The sequence below is a fragment of the Rattus norvegicus genome, chromosome 12 (assembly GCF_021556685.1).
Source record: "Rattus norvegicus strain SHRSP/BbbUtx chromosome 12, alternate assembly SHRSP_T2T, whole genome shotgun sequence".
In the NCBI taxonomy this organism is placed as follows: Eukaryota; Metazoa; Chordata; class Mammalia; order Rodentia; family Muridae; genus Rattus; species Rattus norvegicus.
Window position 1 is genome coordinate 51,974,916 of NC_141545.1, and position 15,687 is coordinate 51,990,602.

At 49.4% G+C, this 15,687-nt stretch overlaps 1 long non-coding RNA gene across 1 annotated transcript in view; it reads right to left on the reverse strand.

Moving 5' to 3' along the window:
* Nucleotides 1-14,358: 14,358 nt before the first annotated feature.
* LOC148002377 (uncharacterized) overlaps nt 14,359-15,687 on the reverse strand; it is a 14,362-nt gene continuing 13,033 nt past the window's right edge. Inside the window, exons 2-3 of the long non-coding RNA XR_015634979.1 lie at nt 15,394-15,530; nt 14,359-14,494 (exon numbers count right to left, since the gene is read on the reverse strand). This is a non-coding gene — a long non-coding RNA (uncharacterized LOC148002377). The remainder of the gene's footprint in view (nt 14,495-15,393; nt 15,531-15,687) is intronic.

Here is a 15,687-nt window from a genome sequence, read left to right on the forward strand (position 1 = left end):
TCCGTTCCCACAGCAACACAGCCTCGGCTGCCTCCAGCTCTGGACAGAAACTATTTTTATTGTCTTTGTTTATTTATAGGAGGTACACACGGCACTGTGTACCTGTGGGGGTCAGAAGACAACCTTGACGTTTGATTATCTCTTCCCACCATCGTGGGTCCCGGGGATTGAACTCTGGTCAGCAGGCTTGGTTGCGGGTGCCTTTACCCCCCTGAGCCATCTCACCGGCCCTCTTCAAACATTTTCGGTGCCGAACCTGTCACCGTTCCCCAGACAATGAGGTGCAGCAACTATCTCCACAGCTGTCACGTTGAAGCAGCGGTCAAAGGTCATGTGGGAATGACTGACATGTGCGGCAGCACGCCTGCAGATCTCAGCAAATGCCGCAACACTCCACTGTATGGAAGGGATGGGCATCTCGGATTCCGGTACCCAGGGAGGTCTGGAGGGAAGCCCCGTGGTTGTAGGGAAGGGACTGAATATGTCACACAACGCATCACATTACACACGTTGCACAGAATGTATAATATAACACAGGGTGCTTGTCATACCACACATTTCCATGTGTGTGACATGCCACGCAAATGTCGCACACAGGAGCCCTGGCAATGGCAGGGAGAGAGAGAGAGGGAGAGAGAGAGAGAGAGAGAGAGAGAGAGAGAGAGAGAGAGAGAGAGAGCGAGCAGAATCCGGGTGTGCAGCCCAGCCAGGATCAGGTGTCTTACCATTAATAACTATGCACAATTATGCAGGAATGTGTCCAAGGCTTTGAACAAACCCTGTTTACCTTCAGCCTTACCGAGCGTGGGGGAGGGGCATCCAAAGGGATTTTAAACGTAGACTAGAGCCTTATATTTTTACCCTAAGAGGACTTGATGAGGGCTGGGCGGGGGGGTGGGGCATGGCTTAATCAGGAAAGTACTTGTCAAGGAAACAGGAGAACTGGAGTTCAGGTCTCCAGAACCTACCCAAAATAGCCAGGTGTGGTGTGGTGGCACACATTTGTAACGCCAGGGCTGGAGAGGGGAGATAGGAGGAACCTCTGGAGTTTACTGGTCAGCCAGTGTAGCCTGACTGGTGAGCAAATGACAGAACCCCTTCTCAAAAGGAGGGAGAAGCATCTTGAAAGAGGTCACCTGACCTCCTCCAACACACACACACACACACACACACACACACACACACACAGAGAGATAGAAACAAGCACACACATACACAGATACACACACAGAGAAAGAGAAAAACACACAAATACACAGATACAGACACAGATACACAAATAGAAGACAAAGATAGAGAGACAGAGAGAGACACAGAGATACAGAGAGAGAGAGAGAACACATACACAGATACAGACACAGATACACACATAGAAGACAGACAGAGAGACAGAGAGACACACACAGAGATACACACACACATACACACACAGATATACACACATTCAAATATACATACACACACTATGATACACACACATACATACACACTAAAAAAAAGTCACTAGGAAGGGACACACAGAGTCAAGTGGTGACCAACCCTGCTGTGCACAGATGCTGGGTCCAAGAGTATCTGCAGGAGTTAGGACCAGTTTCCTCTTTATTCACAGTGGGAACCCCAGAACATCTTGTTGCTGACCAGCAGAGCTTTGAAAGGCTCTGACTCACCCAGGTCCCTCCCTGGTATGGAGGGGGCCTGACCTGTGTCCTCAACAGCCTGCAGGCATTTGTGGTACCCTGTCCTCTTTCTCTGGGTACCAGGGCCAGGCCTTCAGTCCTGTCACGAAACACGGAGCTGGTAGCCTCTCGGCTGGGCTCACTCACCCACTCACCCTGCTGAGCCGAAACGAAGTACTTTCCTCACTTAACAGAGGAAGTTGCACAGTCCGTCTGCCTGGAGAGCTACGGGGACCACAGGACTTTCATAAAAGGCAATTTCTATAGCTCAAAGCGGGGATAAAAGCCATGGCATTTTCCCATTCTTCTGCTTTGGAACTTGATGAAAACATGAGCTTATCCGATGTCTGGAAGTGGAAAAAGATGGGCTCGCCGTAAGGGCTGTGCCACAGGGGTGGTACCGCAGGGGCGGGTTCTGGCAGGGGCCGTGCGCAGGAGCCATGCCTGGCAGCACGCTCTGGAGTGTTTGCTGTCCGTGTCGTCTATGCCACCGAGGACCATCCTAGTCCCTCCCCATCAGAGGATCTCCCATGCCGGCCTTAGCTCTTGCTCAGATGATCTCAGGAACCACGGTTCCGGGACACTAAGAGGAGAGCAGACACCTTCGCCTGCCCCCAGAGCTACCCCAGCCTCTCCTGCATTGGAGGGCTTGGATCTGCAAGATTGCTTTAAGAAAGAAACAAATCCACAGCCACTGTTGTAGCATTGGGGTCACCTGGTCAAGTGACCGTGAACAGGTCACCTGAGGATGGCTAATCTGATGTCTGAATGACTGTGGCCTCTGTGACTGTGCTTTATCTGTAAAGCCAGGCCTTAGATGGTAACAGACTGATGTCCCTGGTGATACCCACAACTCCCAAGGACCTTGCCGAGTGACATTCAGCACAGCCCTGTACCTAGCATGGTCCTTACCATCACAAAACAAATGCACATTAAATACCCCAGTTCTCTCCACAGTGGCCTGAATAGTCATCTGTAGGACAGACAGTAGCTGCCAAGTCAGGGCTTAGGGCCAGGCAGATCTGGGTTCGAGTCCCAGGCTCAGATACAGTCCCTACTTTCATCAACATGCTGGCCTCAGCCCTGGATGGGCACAGAGACTCTGCTACTCTTCTGGGTTGCGAGTGATAACTAATCTCTGTTTAGACACCTAGACAGTAATTGTCAGGATTTACTCACAGCCAACTGGGATGTAGGAGCCCAAGGGTTCCATATCTGAGGATTCAGTCGACCCCAGATCCAAAATAGAAAAAAAAAAAACAACACAGAAAATGCCAAAAAGCAGAATTTTGAACCCACACGGATGACACGCTGTGTAGGCGCCGCCGGCTGCTCCTATTGGTCCAGCTCTCTCGGCTCCCATTGTATACAATACAGCGGCCACCCCCGCATTGAACAGAAACTTTGTCCTTAATGTCCATTCCCTGTTCTTAAAGCAACATAGATTTCTAGAGCATTTCCGTCAGTGTGCTATGCGTCTCCTTGGGAGGGAGGATCTGTATGTAGACATGCTTCAGACTCTGCAAATTAGACGGGCTCTCAGGCCGGTCTCCATGAGGATACGGCAGACGTTGTATCTGTTAACTGGGCATCTACTACTTCCCAAGCACCAGCAGGATTCCCAGCATCAAAGCTGACTACCTGATCCTGGGGGGAGGGGTGTGTCATTGTCCAGGGGGAGGTCAGTCACCTGGAAGACAGGAACATGCTGCCGGAGACTTGAAAGGAAGCACGCACTTGGGGGCACCTCCCAGAAAGAGGGAAGAAAACGGGGCCCTGTTAGACATTCATGAGACTCGTCTCCCACACAGAGGTTTTAAACCCCATGAGCTTCAGCCAAAGATGCAGGGCCCCACCTCCCAGTGCACAGACGATAGAGAAGGCTGTTGTTCCTAGGCACTTCCAGGTCACAGTGCCCGAATTCACACCTGGGCAGGATGCTGTCTGTCTTTATCCTTCCTTTGGGGAGACAAATGACTCCCCCACAGGCCCCAAACAAAGCCCACAGCCAGCAGTCCTGGGCCCCCACCCCTAAACTCAGGCGATTTTGAGTCCCAGGAACAAACAGAAAAATGAAACGAACAAATTATCATTTGCTCAGGAAGCCCAGAAAGTCACCCCCAGAAAGATGCGGAGGAAGAGCTGGGTCCTAACGCGTGGGCCCAACGGTGAAGTCAGCCGGTTTAGGTCACGCTCCGCCCTGATCTTCCCAGGCCTAGATTTAAAAATGGAACATCTGCGCTGATTTAATTTACATCTTAATAACAAACAGGCCTCGAGAAACCAGCGGATAAATGCCTTTTATTGCTGGCGTATCTTTTGCGCCACAGCTTGAATGAAAACTCTGGTAATTAATTGTTTTAAGCGATTCTATTAAAACGTGTCTGGGAGAGCCACACGCTGCATGTTTATGTGGCCGACTGCGGCAGGAATAGGCTGTGGCTGCCACCCGGGCCTCGCAGGGTCATCGCTTGCCTTCACCCTGAGCAGGCCTATTTATTATTTATTTTATTATTTATTTATTTCCAAACAGAGATCTGTAAAGTTGGCTCATTTCCCTCCATATTTCTTCTAGATCTTCATGGTCAGGCTTGGGGAGAACTTTTCTCCCCAAGTCCCTTCCAGACATTACTTTGGGCTGCTTCCCATGAGGCCGTCTGATGCCCGAGTCCTTATCTGGGAAAGGTAGATCGCTCCATTGCCTTGGCCCTGACCACTGGGATCCAGTGGAATGCCCAACTTCAGATATAGCATCACATTTTTTTTTAATTCTTATTTTTCAGCGTGGGTATGCCTGGGGAGCCTGGAGGTCAACAGTGCATATCTTGCTCTATTGCTCGGAGGTCAACATGTCTTCCTCTACTGCTCTCTACCTTATCTTTCAGACAGAATCCCTCACTGACCCTGGAGCTCACTAACTCAGATAAACAAGCTGGTCATCAAGCCCCCAGCATCCTCTTGTCTCGGTTCCCCTGCTACTGGGTTTACCGACACAATGTTACCATTTCAGTGTGGGTGCAATGGATGGAATTTAAGTACTCCTGTTTGCACAGGAACTGAACCATCTCCCTCAGTGTTACACTCCTCTGCTGACAGACTAATTAAGACCTGGTTTGACACTGAAAAACTCTGCTAAATGAAATATCCTTAGGTGCAGGAGTGGTACTGAGCTCTGGAGAAGCCATGAGCTCTGGAGCAGCTGTGAGCTCTAGAGAAGCATCTGTGGAACATACATCGGAGTGCTGTGAATATCCCAGGGTGAGCATCACTGGACCACTCACACTGTGGTATCTCCCTTGGCTCCACCTCGGACCTGGGGGTTAAGCCTGCTCACATCTACCTGCCCTCCCTTATTTTGGCTCAATTAGTTAGGAGATACCCAGCTAGCAGTGTTGTAAGAGTTCCCAGGAATCCTCCCCATGGAGGCCAGAGGATCCCAGAATACCTTGGATGCTGGTTAGAGACCCGAAAGGAAGGGACAGGGTATGTGTAGAGACTCTGGGGAGCAATTCCTCGTGTGAGGACACTCTAAGCAGAGGTGGCAGTGTGTGGAATGCTGGGTACTGGAAGAGCAGAAAGAGAGAGGGGATGAGAGAGTAAGGAAGAGGGAGGGATGACATGAGAAACATGTGAGGTAGATGAGGTGCTTGGAGAAAGGACAAGGATATCAGGAAGGCCCTGGTGGTGTCTGGAGCCGATGGTGGTAGCAGAAATACCTGCCTGGAGAAGAGGACCACGAGATGCACCCTAGCGTCACTGCGGTTCCTGGGAAACCAGTCATCTCTGAGCACAGGGATCAAGCATCACAACTGCACACCAGGAGCAGGGGTGGGTCTGTACTTTGGAGTGGGGAATCACAGACCTTCCGGGAGAAACCCTGGCGTCCCCACGATAGGCAGCTAGTTCCCTGCTGAATTTCTTGACCCTGTTAGTGTTCAAATTCAACTTTAACCTCGACTCTTCCTCCTTCCTATAGGCCAGTTCTTTGCAAAAGGGAAGACATGTTTGGTTGACTGACACACAGGGGTGTGAGTTCAAGACCAGCCTGGGTATGACCGTCTCTAAATAAATACAGCAAACTGGTTATGGCTGGGTGGCAGATCACGTGCCTAGCACTCGTGACTCCCTGGGCTCCGTGCCCAGCACCTCAACAAGGAAAGAAATGGCATTTTCATTTCACTTTTAGAACGTTAGAATTTTGTTGTTAAGGCGACGTGCCCACTAGAATGAGGAAGCGTTGGAAGGGTCCCACATCCCTCGAGGAGATATCATGTCACCCCCCGCAGCCGACTGTGGTTGCGCAGGCCTGTGGACTCAGGCACGAAGGAAACTGATGCCTGAGGAGACATGCTCTCTGTCGTGTTAAATATGAACCCTGGGATGGACAGCGGCCTAAATGTTCACCCAAGAGAGCACAAGAAATGAATGGTGACTGACCCAGGAGCCGCTTCCAGGGCCAGTTCTGAAAGTAACAACTGTGGACATAACTTTAATGTTACCAGTGACCCAGAAGGAGAATAAGACACCAGACTGCACATCATCATCTGTGACGTCAGGCACGAAGCAAAAGCTGGATTGTTGAGTCTACAGGGCAAGGCACAAGGGTGCCACCGGTGCATTTTTCTACCATACTTGTGTTGTTGTGAAATTATGTCTGTCTCCTGTGTCTTATCCACTTCCCTCCTGAAGCTCAGAGGTAAAAGTTTGTGCTGGGTGCAGTGTCCTGTTCTTGTAGTTGCTGGCCATAGGACTTTGAGCAAATGGCCCTCTCTGAGTCTGTCTCCTCCCCTGTTAAGTGGACTTTTATTGTGCCTTGCCAACCAGCACAGGGAAATCAGAATAAAGGGAAGGTCGGGTCCCTGTCACTGTGAGTACTGATGTCACGTAGGGGCCAACTGTGTTCTTATTACTGTCACTGAAGTGAGAAACTCCTTAAGTTACACAGCTTTCTATGACTGTGACAAAACACCTGAGGCCTTATCTTGCACAGAGGTATTTGTAGGTTGATGCTTCTGCTTTGAGCCTCTGTGGTGGCAGCCCTGGGGGACTGGGTATGGTCACCTAAAGCCCTGGATGTAGAAGAGAGAGAGCAGAAAACCAAGCTTGCCCTCTCTTGGAGATTACAGCCCCAAAGCCAACAGGTCTCCCACTAAACTCTGACTCTTAAAGGTTCCTCTGCCTCCCCACTGCTCAAGCCAGGAATTTCAATAGACCTATTGAGAGTCATTCCTTTGTGTATTCAAAAGTTTACAAATTATTCCACATGTATACAATAGCTTCAGAATCCAGGCCACAGCCTACGGACTGTGTGTTCCCCTAGCTAGCACTTTTTCCAGATGTGGAGGTCCCTTTCCTCCTGTAGCTATTGAAACAACCGTGGTTCCTTTAGACACCCATTTCCAATGGAGACACAGAGTGGGGGATGAACTGGAGTGGAGAAGAAGGTGGCTCTAGCCTGACATCAGAGATCTGAGTCAATGGCTGGAGGTACGTGCTTGCCCAGCAGGCATGAGGACCTGAGTTTGCATCCCCAGCACCTATGAGAAGCCAGACCTGGTGATACACTCTGATAATCCCAGATCTGAGAGCTGAAACAGTAGGATCCTTGGGGCTCGCTGGCTAGCCAGCCTAGCTACTTGATGAGCTCCTGGCCAATGAGAAACTCTGTCTCATAAATGAAGACTGACAGCTCCTGAAGTATGACATTCAAGGTAGACCTCTGCCCTCCAAATGCATGTGCATTGCCCAAAAGCAAACACACACACACACACACACACACACACACACACACACACACTGAGACACATATACACATGTAGTGAGTCATACATACACACAGTGAGACACATACATATACAGACACACAGTGAAACACACATACACACAGTGAGACATACATACAGACACAGACACACAGTGAGACACACAGACATACACAGATACACAGACACACAGTGAGACACACAGACATACAGACACACAGTGAGACATACAGACATGCACAAACACACAGAAACACAGTGAGACACACAGACATACACAGACACACAGTGAGACACAAAGACATACACAGACACACACCGTGAGACATAGAGACACATACAGTGAGGCACACAGATATACACAGGCACACAGTAGGAGTCACAGACACACAATGAAAGACACAGACACACAGTGGACTCATAGCCACACAGTGAGACACACATACAGTCAGACACATACACATACACAAACACACAGACACACAGTGAGACACACACATGTGCACACACATGATCATTATCAATGGAAGGAATGGGACTCAGCTTCCTGGACTGGAGTATAGACAGGAGAGTCTGAGTTGGCTTTTCCCACACACTGTGCTCTAAATTAGAGTCTGCCCACCTAGCCCCTTCTGGAAGGAGATGGGTTAGCTGTAGGGCACACATGTGCATTGTCCAAGAGCAAACACACACACACACACACACACACACACACACACACACACTGAGAGAGAGAGAGAGAGAGAGAGAGAGAGAGAGAGAGAGAGAGAGGGAGGGAGAGAGAGAGCAGGTGCCTTTCATAGAACATCCCAGAAGCATCCCCAGGAGCCACGCAGGTACAGAGTGGAACCCTGGGATTACAGCCTGCATTCTCTGCAGCAGGCCTCCACATCTCTGACAGCAAACAGCAGGCCCCACATCTCTGAAGAGGAATGGGTGGGAGGCAACCCTGAGGAGCTGACAAGATGAGTCTATGAGACACCACGGTCCGGGTGAGTCTATGAGAGAAGCCATTCGGTCCGGGGAATAACCACCAGATGTATAGATGTTTGTGACCTGGTTCATCTGCCTCCTCCTTGGCTTCTCAGGAGTCCTACAAAGATGAGCAGTTAACTTGGTGTCAAGACAAGCAAAGCTGTCTGAGGTGACTCTGATCATGTGGCTCTCAGAACCCCCACCCACTGCCTGGAGAAGGTTGCAAGGCTTCACAGTCAGTGGCTGGGGTGTGGCTTCAGTGATGGGGCTCTGGTCCAACCCATACAAGCCCTGTGTTTGAATCCCAGCAGTGCAAAAATGAAGGAGGGGAAGGGAAAGAAGTGGGGGGGGGCAATAAAAGATGAGGAGGAAGAGGAGGGGGAAAAAGAAGACATACAGTAGGACAAGGAGATGGGGGAGAGGGAGGAGAAAGGGAGAAAGGGAGGAGAGGAGAAGGGGAGAAGAGTCTTCTAAGTTGAAAGATGGCTGCCCTCCAAATGCATGTGCATTGCCCAAAAGCAAACACACACACACACACACACACACACACACACACACACTCTGAGACACATATACACATGTAGTGAGTCATACATACACACAGTGAGACACATACATATACAGACACACAGTGAAACACACATACACACAGTGAGACATACATACTCCTCTGAGTAAACTTAGATTGACCTGGGATGGAGGCCTTGAGGCAGGCATGACTGGCTAGGGCTTTCTGCCATCTCAGCACAGCTTCATGCCCCACCTAGACGATGGCCATGAGCTCTCTCTCTCTCTCAATGACAGTACAATCCTCATCCAAGAGGGACACTGTGCAAACTTGACATCTAGGGGCCATGTTTGTAAACTAAACAGAAACCATGACATCCATTCAATGAGAGCTTCAGTTTAACTGGACTTATCAGATGCACCTAGCATGGTGACATGTAAGAACATGCACACAAGATGAATAAATTGTAAAATAATTAAAAGTAAAATAAAACAGATTGGCCAGCCCACTGTCCACCTGCAGGTGTGCTAAAAGTCCACTTGGACAGAGCGCCTCAACCAGTACTCAGGAGGTAGGAACCTGACCCTCACCCAAGTGCTGCCTTCCCTGGCTCCAGTGTCTCCTTCCTCTGCCCTCCAAAGACCACAAAGTAAGACATTCATAGCACAAGACACCTAGACCCCATCAAAGACCTCACACACAATTGCACACACACACACACACATACACTCACACACACACATGCACACACACATGCATGCACACACATATCACACATACATACATGTACACACATACATGCATACATATACGCACATAAACACATGCACACATATCACACATAAGTACACACATACACATACATGCACAATACATATATACACATACAGGCACACACATATGTGCACACATGCATACACATATATACACATACTTGCACACGTACAAACATGCACATACATGTGCACACACACTAGCTGTGAGGAAGGTCCTTTTACAGATGCCCCTGATCCTTTGTCCCTTGCATGTTAAGACCATGACCTGGCCCTCAGCCTCCACTCTGCTTGCCTCTTCTGACTTTCAGCGGATAAACTGATGGTATTTCCTTCTGGAGACACCAGTGAGTCAGGTCAGACCAATACACTTGGGGGACCCATCTGTCTCTCCTTGGCCCACAGGTTCCCAGGACAAATGCTGTCACACAAGCTGCTCCAGCTACCTGAGCTACAGGGCAAGAGGCAGCAAGACAGGGACAGTGAGCAGAGCAGGGTCTAGAGGTAAAGTAGCCTCCGGCACAGGGCTCAGGATGGGCATCCAACCTAAGGTCTCACTGAAACTCAAAGCTAACTCTACCTTCAAGATCACACTCATCCTGACAGGTGCCTGTCCAACCCTGATACTACCCCATCCCCACAGGATGGCAGGCCTCTCATTCCTCTTCATGACTGTCTTCCGGGCCACCCCTTCCCAGGTCCCCAGCCTAAGACTATAGACGGGGTCAGAAGAAGCTGTGGGATGATGCCACCTTCTTCATGCGCAAGCCTGTGTGGCACTGGGCAGATGGTTTGGTGAGATCGAGTCTCCATTTCTTTGTGGAACAGGGGTGCCCACAGCATCCAACAGCTACGTCCATCTCCCCTGTTCGTGCAGCAGTCCAAGAACAGAACACCTTGATCACCTGAGGAGGAAGGCGGATAAGACCCAGAGAGGTCGTAGGGTCACAAGCCACAGCCTGGCAAAGCCAACCTGGGTTTGAATGCCTCTAGTCACCGGCTGCAGGATGGATCCCTGAGAGGGTTGCGCACAGAACTATTCTTTCTGGTTGGCTGTCTGAATTCTAAATGTTGTGTCCAGTCTGTGGTGACGGGACTATGGCCTCGATCCGCTGTGACCGGAAACCACCATACCCAGCTGAGCTCTTGGCTGTGGGTCCTCCTCCTCCTCCTTGGTGACATGGCTCATAGGTCCCCAACCCCTCGGTCCCCATCCCCCAACCCTACCCCTGCTCAGTCTGTGACCCATCGTCCATCTCTGGCTGCTAGAGCTGTCACCCAAGTCCCCAGCCTGAAATGTCCCCAGGCCCAGACGCCTGGTGATTATTCCCCTCAGCTTTAGAGTGTTAACCAAGAATGGATTTATTTCCAACCAAATCACCTCTCCCTGCTTCCTGGGGAGAGTCTGACAGCTGGCCAGGCCTGTAATTCTTCTCTCCTGAGCTAAGAATTGCGGGAGAGAAATGGTTTTTTTCCACACCGTACAAAGAATGCAGAAGACAAGAGAAAGAAACACACAAAAGGAAAGGAAGCAGCTGTCAGATCTGCAGTGAGTGTGTCCGTCTGTCCGTCTGCATCTATATGTCTGTGTGTATCTAATATGTCTGTGAGCTGTATCTCTGTGTATGTCTGTGCATTCTTGTCTGTGTGTCTGTGTGTCTGTATGTCTACATCTCTAAGTCTGTGTGTATGTATTTGTATGTCTGTCTGGATCTGGATGTGCATATCTGTGTGTCTATGTGTGTCTGTATGTCTGTACACGTCTGTATGCCTCTCTGTGTGTTGTGTCTGCACGTTGGTCTGTCTGTGTGTCTATGTCTGTATTTGTGTTTCTGTGTGTGTGTCTATGTGTGTCGATGTCTGCATGTTGGTCTGTCTGTTTGTCTATGTCTGTATTTGTGTTTCTGTGTGTGTCTATGTGTGTCTGTGTCTGCATGCCTATCTGCATGTGTGTGTGTCTATGTGTGTCTGTGTCTGCATGCCTATCTGCATGTGTGTGTGTGTATGTGTGTGTGTGTGTTTGTATGAACGTCTGTGTCTGTGCATCTGTCTCTGTGTGTCTGTGTGCATTCTCTCTGTGTGTGGGTGCTGCAGTCAGTCAATACATTTCATATAACATTGTTCCCTCCAGTTAGCTCAATTAAAATCACAAGGCGAAGTCGGCTATAAATCAAAGTTCCTTTAAATTTTACCAGGAAGTTGCACGCTCCGCACGCCACGCGCGCCAATAAAGATCTGTGGTCGCCTTTGGCGGGAGAGGCAGAAATAAGCAATTTAGGATCTTAGAAGATAAAAGATAATAAAAGTAATTAGAATAATTAACCACCCTGAAGAGAGAAGAATTTACTGCTGTGCGATGTGTTTGGTTTCATTTGGCGGCGCCACAGCTGTCGCCACAGAAAGCACGGGCAGCGGCGAGCATCCGAGGGGCTCTCACTGTCAAAAAACATATCATAAAAAATTTAACACAAGAAGAATGCGGCGAGGAAGACGGGTACAGGAATCACCGTTTTCTGAGACTCTGGCTAATTGAGTGGGGACCAGGCTGGGCCCATGAGGAGCTGGCTGGGACTTCGAGTGGGCCTGGGAACTGGGGGAGTTCTCCTCCCTCTGAAGATGACCTTGGCTGCCTTAGAGGATGCTTGTCTGCTGCTCCTGCCCCAGGCAGACCCCATCACCCTCTCTAGATCCCCACTGTGATCTGCCCTTCATGCTCCTCTGTACTGGGCTTGCTCTCTATTCTTCTTGGAAGCATGGAGAAATGGCTCTAGAGCCCTGCTGTACCCAAGCCTACCTCTTGTGTGCAACCAGCTGTGTCTCCGGGGCCCTTAGGATGAAAATCCTAATTCTTTTTTTTTTTTTAAGATTTATTTATTTTACGTATGTGAGTATACTGTCGCTGTCTTCAGACACACCAGAAGAGGGCATCAGATCCCCATTACAGATGGTTGTGAGCCACCATGTGTTTGCTGGGAATTGAACTCAGGACCTCTGGAAGAGCAGCCAGTGTTCCTAACCACTGAGCCTGAAAATTCTAATTCTTTTTTTTTTCTTTTTACGGAGCTGGGAACCGAACCCAGGGCCTCGCGCTTGCTAGGCAAGCGCTCTACCACTGAGCTAAATCCCCAACCCCGAAAATTCTAATTCTTAATGTGCAATTCAAGAGCCTTCAGTCTTGTAACTAAAGCCCTGACTTGTCCCTGGGCTTCCAGCCCCTCTGTACTCTGTGGACACGGAGCATCCAGAAGGGCCTGAGCATGGAGAGACACAGCACCCATGTCTTCCTCCAGACCTGGAACAGGACAGGCCAACCAAAGATTCCACTAAACCCCAACTCAGCCAAGCAATAGGTTTATTGGGGTTCCGTGGGGGAACACAGGTGACTCAAAGGCTGCTCAGGTAGGGGAGACGCTCACAAGAGCTGCATCCTGGGGCTCCCAGCACAGCTTATGTGCAGCTCAGTTTCTCCAGCAGCTGTTTCTGCTTCTCTGGGGATCGCAAGTCACAGGAACTTTCATAGACCTCTCTCCAGGATGGGCTGTGTCCGTTCTGAGGTCATTGCTCTGCAACAGGTCTGCGACTCTTCTCTGCTGGCCATGCCTGTTACAGACTAGGAAACGCATCCACTGTCCTCATGTATCTCCTATGTGGTCACGGCCAGTGAGTCAGGTATGTATCAGTCAGGGGTCTCTAGAGCAGTGGTTCTCAACCTATGGGTCATGCACACCCCCTTTGGTGACAGGAATTACGTATCAGATATTTTCATTTAGGATTCATAATGGTAGCAAATTACAGTGATGAGGTAGCAACGAGATAATTTTATGGGTGGGGGGGTCACCACTACATGAGGAACTGTATTAGAGGGTCTCAGCATTACGAAGGTTGAGAGCCACTGCTCTAAGAGGAAGAGAGCTTACAGAATGGGTGTTGGGGGTGGGTGGGTGTGTATTAGAGCAGCTTAAAGACAGTCCAGCATGGTTGGTAGCAAGGGAAGGTCCAAAAACCTGGTACTTATTCAATCTACAAGGCTGGCTGGATTTCTCAGCTGTCTTCAGTACACACCGTAATCCCCAAGAAGGAGGTTCTAAGGCCCATGAAGGAGGGGGCTTGTCAGTGAGGGCAAGAGCAAGCAGGCAAAGAGAGAGCCAGTTTCCTTCTTCTGTGTCCTTTATATGGGCTGCCAGCATAGGTGTGGTATAGATAAGAGGTAGATCTTCCCACCCCAAAAGATCCAGGTTAGAAGTGGGTCTTCCTACCTCACACGATTTAATTAAGAAAAAACAAATCCCCCACAGGTGTGCCCAGCCGCTCGAGTTTTAGTTAATTCCAGATGTAGTCAAGTTGACAACCAGGAACAGCCATCACCGCAGAGAGATACAGAAGCAAGCCCAGGTTCGGGTAGGAGGAAATGGCAGGTAATTAACCAGGGACATGTGAATACACCTTGAGAGAATGAAGGCACCTAATGAAACAGAGGAGCCGGGCAGGAGCCAGGTGGGTTTGGGGCACAGAAAGCACATGGTGCAGAGGCCCCGAGGCAGGGGAACAGGAGAAGGGTGGGGAGCAGCCAATGGCTCTCTGAGCAGCGGTAGGGCACGTCGGGCTGTGAAAGCAGAAGCAGGGTGGGGAGAGAGCAGGAAGAGGACTGTTAGAGAGCCACTGACCTGGTTGGGACAGGGATGTTCTGAGCATTGGTGCACTGGAGATCCTAGTCTGGCTGTGTTCCCTGTGCACCTGCTCAGCTACGAATGTGAGTGTGGAACAGAGGAAGGTGTTCGTGGAGATTGCTCACAGCGGCGCCTGTGATGGGAAAACCAGGCACCACCTGTTATTCAAGCTCTTGGTTTAAAACTGGAAAATATTTTATCACATTTGTTAATCTTCTGTATGTGCACACACATACATAATACACACATACACACATACATTCACACCATACCACACCCATACATACACACATACACATGCACACATACATATACACACTCAGGCACACACATACAAATAAACACAGGCACACACACATACATACACGTGCACACATGCACACATACATACACACATGTACACATACATTCATATACAAATATACACATACACATGCACATACACACATATATACACACACATACACAAATACACACATACACAAATACACACATACATACATACCATACCACACACATACATACACACATACACATGCACATGCACACACACATACACACACATACACACACCATACCACACACAGGCACACACATACACACATACACACATATACACACAGGCACACACATACCCAAATACACACACATACACACACATGCACACACAAGCACACACAAGCACACACACACACACACACACACAAATGCCTGTGGAGCTCAGAAGACAACTTGGAAGAATTAGTTTACTCCTTCCACTACGTGGGTCCCACAGATGAAATTCAGATCATCAGAGTTGGTAGTAAGAGCCTTTACCCATGACCCATCTCACAATCACATGGTTTTAAAAGAGCCTTTCTTCTGTTGAGCCTTTAAGCCCAGCCATCATGCACGGCAGGTGGCCCCTTCTCTTACCTAAAGATGAGTGAATGATGAATGATGAATTAATGAATTAATGAATGGAGGAATTAATGAACAAAAAGACACATAGGCAGGCATCACAGTGCTGCAGGCCAACTTTAGACATTTTACCTTTACGATGGGATAAAGGTGATAGTGGCATGCTCTGGCGAGGATTCAGGCTTGGAACATGGAATTCTGACCGTCTCCTGGGTTTGGGATGCAGAGAAGACGAATTCTCCATTGAAGTACAGAGCCCACGATAGTTCCTGTGGTCCAAAAGGAAGGCTGAGCACACTGAGAAGCAGACATGGGGTGGCTTTGGGGAAGCCAGGCTGGACTGACAAGTGTCCATGTGGGGCTTCCAAGTCCCTCCTTATGGGACGCACTAGTCGCCTCTTGGCTGTGTCCCCAGGGAAATGCTTG